A 6,191-nucleotide genomic window follows, 5' to 3' on the forward strand; every position below is an offset into this window, starting at 1 on the left:
TCCCATTGGAAAGAGCGAAGATTTTGTTGGCATTTATAAGGTCCAACAAATTTAAGCTATTAAATGAACTATGCTAGGGTATACCCTGATACATGTTATAGTACCGGACGCACACGCGCGTGGCGTGGGCTGTAGGGCGTTAGTGGCGCATTTGGCACTTGGCATGAAGCGATCTGAGCATGACCATTCATTTTTGGAAGGTCAAGATCATTCGATTTAGTGGTTTGATCTAAACTGTAGGATGCTTCTTAAGTAAATCCAGTAGTTGGATGTATTGGACTGTTGATCTAACGATTGCGATTAAATAATAAAGATAATTATTTAATCTAATGGTCAGATTTAAATACCAGTTGGATTAGCGATTTACAGCAGTTTAATAGTAGTCAACAGCAGTTTATTTTCGAAATTCAAAACAGCAATTTATTTTCGAAATTTGAAATTATCTGAACTATTTTAATAGATAATTCATTAATCTCTGATAATATACAATTCTCTTTATATCCTTATCTGATTTTTGAAATTTAAATTATTATTTCTTTTTGTCTCTGATTGGAACAGAAAATCTAAGGGTATTTTTGGGTTTTAATTTTGTTTGTGCAGAACGTAATTAAAAATACTGATGTTTTTGGGCTCCATTGTATCTTGGAGAAAAATTTATTGTAACCCTGTTGCATACTAATTTTGCTGGGGACAAATATTTTCTTAAGGAAAGTAACATTATAACATACCTTGGGAGCATTTCGTTTTCTGTATTTTCTCCTATTTGTATAACAAAATCGTTGTATTTGCTCTCTCCCTCTCTCTTGACCCGCCTGGTCAATGGGGCTGGCCTTGATCGTCATTTCAAAGGGCTAAGTCGGGCAAGGCTCGTGCATAATCTTACTAGTTGGTCTAAATAGTTAATTGTACTTTCTCTATTATTTGTGCATAATCTTCTATTATGGGCATAGAAGATTTTTATATCATTTTTAGCATTAAAAAAAAATGATATAAAAGGTGGGCTAGGTCCCACCTTTTAGCTTCCAGAGGAATTGAGAAAGTTGCGTCTGCGTTCAAGCCTCTACGCGTAGATTGTTGCCCAATCAATGGCCGTTGACCTCCAAAAAATCCAATAAAAAGGCTAACAAGTAACAATCAGCAATGATGAGGATTGAGGAACACTCCGCTTACTTTCGACGAATTTAGTGGACGTAAAGGTTGGGCACATTCAATCAGTGGGGGGAGAGGGAGATGGAGATCAAAATGAGAGGATTTTGCTAAGAATGACCAAAAAAAGAGAGAGAGAAAGAGCGTTTCTAGAGAATGGAGGCAAAGTACTGGAGGTGCTGGTTGCGGCCTGCAATGGCAAACCTATTCCCATCCGCACCTTCTCCTATAAAGAGATTAGCCGAGCAACCAATAGCTTTGATCCTCGCCTTGTTGTAAACAATGAAAAGTTGTATAATTGGTACAAGGGTTCCTTTGATGACCGAACCATTTTCATCAAGGAATATAAAGAAGCCTTCGCAGTGCCGGACATGGCCTTCGCCGACATAGCTGTTTCTGCAAAGGCGAGCGCCCACAAGAATGTTATAAAGCTGGTTGGGTGTTGTCTCGAGACTCAAATTCCCACTTTGGTGTATGAATCCGCCGAGAATGGAACCCTCAGCGGTCGAATCTTTGTCTCTGATTCCCCCGGAGCTCAACAACAACATCAGCCTATGGCGTGGCAAAGCAGGTTAAAGATTGCAAGGCAGATTGCTCATGCAATTGCGTATCTCCACACTGCATTCTCCAGACCCATTATTCATAGGCATATAAAACCGCGAAATATCTTCTTAGACCAACACGATGTTCCCAAATTGTGTGATTTTTCACTTTCTGTGACAGTCCCCGAGGGTGAAACTGATGTAAAAGTTGAGCTACTGGAGTACACTATTGGATACGTTTGCCCAGTCTATTTCGCCACGAGCAGGGTAACAGAGAAAACTGATGTGTATAGCTTTGGAAGAGTTTTATTAGATCTTTTAACTGGACAATATTCCTGGCATCTACATAAAGTTGATGATGAAGATACGAACTTAATAAATTTCTTGAGAAACCATGATGTGAATAATATTGTCGATCCTGCAATCTTGGCAGAGGAAGGAGGAGCCAACGTGAAGCAACAATTGCAAGCCGTACTACAGCTTGCCATCATAAGCTTAGATCAAGATCCGGTAAAAAGGCCAACTATGGTTCATGTTACAAAAGAACTCAGGCGAATCGAGAGGTTCGTCGTGTGATTATTTTCTCATGCATGCGGTCCTTCTTCCAAGTTCCTCTGTAACCCATCAATTATCCGTTATGGGTCAATTTTTCTATTTTTGTTGTTGATTATAATTCAGCTTGCTTGAAATCTGAGTTGAGCTTCTTTGTATCCTCATTCTTAGTTGAATCAATCAATAGCTGTGGGTTGATTCTGTTTTGTAATTTTAATGTCTCTGTCTTTTCTTTTCTTTTTTTTAATAAATATCCTGAAGTTGCGCCGGTGCCAAGCCTGCCTCTACACCTTGTGTAACAGGTAGCAAAATGTCTAGAAATGATGGCGAAAGTCTACCTGATCCTTTTGAGTACCAGCACATAGTTGGGGCTTCGCAATACTGCACATTGACTCGTCCCGACATATCTTACAGCATAAATTAGCTATGTCAGTTTTTACATTCCCTTATGTCCACCCATCTCACTGCTGCCAAACGTGTTTTACGTTATCTCAAGGGAACATTGGACTATGGTTTGTATTACACAAAAGGTACTCTGCAACTTAATGGCTACTGTGATTCTGATTGGGCAGGGAGCCCTGATGATAGAAAGTCCACCACTGGCTATGGTATTTATTTGGGACCTTGCTTAATTTCTTGGGCTGCAAAGAAACAACCTGTTGTTACAAGATCAAGCATTGAAGCTGAATATCGATCTATAACACTCACTGTGATTGAAATGTATTGGTTAAGGATGCTATTCAAGGAACCTCATATTCCTCTTCTTTCGGCTCCTTGCTTATGGGTCAATAATATTGGTGCCTTAGTTCTCTCTTCTAATCCTGTGTATCATGTCAGGACTAAGCACATTGAAGTGGATTATCATTTTATTTAAGAGAAAATTTTCAATAAAGACATAGTTGCCCGCTACATCTCCACTCATGAAGAGCCCTCTGACATTTTCACAAAGGGCCTCTCGTTTGCTCGTTTCAGCTCTTTGCGTGTCAAGCTTATGGTTCATCCCATAAGCTTGAGGGGGGATGTTAACCAAGGTATCTCTACCGTGAATCATGCAGCAACGGTAATGACATCCAAGGCATTAAATGGTGGAGTAGATGCCGTGAATCATGAAGAAACGGTAATGACAGCCAAGGAAATAAATTGTTGAAAAGGAAAATTTGGCTAAACTTGTCAAAGAAATATCTGTCGGCATATAAAGAAGGAAAACAAGTAGAAAATGAAGTTAGACAGCAAAGGAAACATGATTTTATATTATGTATTCGTTATTCTTTCTTTTGCATTTAATTAATGTACACCTGCTATATATATTAGTGAATTCACCTCTTTGTAATTATTCAAGAAATCTTATCTGTAATACAAGATTTTACAGGAAGCTCTTATTTTGTTGGTTTTACTTCGAACTTCTCTCTATTAATTTAGGCCCGTCTCTCTTTCTTCTTTTTTTTTTTTTTTTTTTTTTTTTTTTTTCTTGGTTATTGGAGATCTCTTGAGTTGCTTTTCTTTTTGAGTCTCATTAACTTTTTTTTCCTTTCCATAGTCTGTTTGGCTGATGAAAATGTTAACAGGATTCCATACTAACTCTCTAAATTTTCAACAATACTCAGGTCGTACCGATAAATACGCAGGAATACTGGGTGTATTTGGCAAATCACTCTTATTATTTTTTTTTTCTTGAAATAATAATTAATAAGAATTAATTGGTGTGATATAAAGGTGAAAATAATTTTAATTTTTTGTAAAAGATAAGTGAATAAATGAGAAAAATTGATGGAAGGACTTATTTGTCAAATCAAAATTTGGTGAATGGATGCTTTCTAAATTTACTCTCACTAGAGCTGCTAGTGGAGGATTTGCTCGTCCAATAATAAACATATTTTGCCCTTTTAATTAGGGATTTGAAACCTGATAAGCAGAGTGGTAACCTTAGGATTGTTGCCATTATATCACAATAGAAATGGTTCTAAATATAGAAACCTAAGCATCTATTTGAGTCGTTTGGTCCAACAATATCTTAAGTTCATTGCCCCTACATCATACCATATATGTGCAAAGTTAAATTGAGCTAGAAATTAAGCTTGGGGTTAATTAAACTAAGCTCCGCTTAGTTTAATTCGACGAATTTCGTGGACGAGCAGTGTGGAGAGAAGAGAGAGAGAGAGTGTACGCGTAGAATGTCCGGGACCCTCTCAAAAGTCCAATAATGGCTAACAAACGGCATTGACGAAGCAGGCTCCGCGTACTTTCCACGAAACAAACCTTTACTTTTGTTGGACTCAAGGGGAAATTGGATTACAAGCCCTGCAGAGCGGAGAGACAGAGAGAGAAAGGGAAGCATGCTACTGAAGAAATTAAAAACATAAAAAAAATCCCAAAAAGCAAATTTGCTTTTTGAGAAAAGGGAATGGCCGCGAAGAGTAAGGGAAATGCTGAGTGAGAGCAAGTTAAGAGATCTTTTGCATGGATCAGAATATGTACTTACATACGAGGATAAAGATGGAGACTGGATGCTTGTAGGGGATGTTCCGTGGAAGTAAGTTTTGATCTGTCATTTCTATCTTTTTCATCAACCTTCGTATTCCTCCTATTGTTTCCCTTGAAATAAATTAGTAAATAACAATGAAATTATAAGTGATGTATAGAAGAAAAATTAACTTTGAGAGTTCAGCTGAAGCATTTTGAACTTGATGTGCCTAATCGTTTGAAATTACAAAATTTGTCTTCTATTAGTGAATAATGTTAAGGATTAGTGGAAGTGGAAAAGTCAATGGCCTATCATCTTATTGATAGATTTAGATTAATTCATCCTGCTTTGACTCTTTTAGTTATAGAGTACATAGCAAATGTGAATTTTTATCTATGAGACTTGTTGAGCAACACAACACTTGGTGAGTTGATGCAAGGGAAGAGACACAAATTTTACTTTAATTTAGTCTTATTTAATTTTAGATATCAATTCTGTTTGTACATGCAGTTTTATTTAGGCCCAATTAGTTAATTGGGTTATTAGTATTTAGTTTTATGTTTTTATTTAATTTTCAAGAGTCAAGGTTGTTTTTGTTATTCAATAAATGGGCTCTGCCCAAAGTCAATTAGATTAGGGTTTAGTCGATATTCTATTCAAGTGTGTTTTGTACTCTACTGGAGAAGACTTTGATGAGACAAAAAATATATGGAATTGTATATCTCGATGTTTCTTTCTTTCTCTCCCCTTAGCTTCTTTCTTTCTCACCTTTTTTTTTAGCTTATTTATCCTCTCTTTTCCGTATTTTCACCGTGTGATTTTTGTGATTATTGTTAGTTCTACATCAAGAATGAGTTACTTGCAAATAATTTCGATGTCTATATTAAAGGGAAAATTCCTAAGATTTGAGTTCAAATCTGATACTTGATGATTGTCACCATTGACTGTAGCATTCCCTCATAGAGTTTAAATTATAGACATACTAGACGAGTGACTGATCTGTCAACTTACATGTTGTCCTATATCAGGGAAAGTTCCCTATGTTTTATTAGATCTCATAAACACATGATATAGGATGCATAACAGATTTGGATTTTATGTTCAGAAGTCACTGACCCAGAGCTTGGTGTTTAAGTTTCATCCTAGATAGTGGTCATATGGTATTTCAGTGTGCAGTCAGCATGGACCTAAACATCATGCACAATCCTTCAATGACTGGAGTACTATACATATACAGCCTTCTTGGATCGGCTTACCAAATAATAAAGACAATCAATTTTGATGATTGTAAATCCTGGTCACAATATTAACCCTACCTCTTCACCCCCTCGCTTCTCCTCCAGTCAGTAAAAGAGAAAATAAGATAAATGTAGATTCTTAGACCGAAATGAATGCTGTTATTCAAATCTCCACTTTTTCATGTCAGTCCATATATATTCTAAAACTTACTTGCATGCGGTTTTCTGCTTTATTGAGCAACTATATACATG

General features: G+C 36.7%; 1 pseudogene; it reads left to right on the top strand.

Moving 5' to 3' along the window:
• The first annotated feature begins 1,226 nt into the window (after window positions 1–1,226).
• LOC132168488 (non-functional pseudokinase ZRK2 pseudogene) lies at window positions 1,227–2,384 on the top strand (annotated as a pseudogene).
• Window positions 2,385–6,191: the final 3,807 nt, after the last annotated feature.

This window comes from Corylus avellana, chromosome 1 (assembly GCF_965113065.1).
Source record: "Corylus avellana chromosome 1, dhCorAvel1.hap1.2, whole genome shotgun sequence".
Taxonomy (NCBI): Eukaryota; Viridiplantae; Streptophyta; class Magnoliopsida; order Fagales; family Betulaceae; genus Corylus; species Corylus avellana.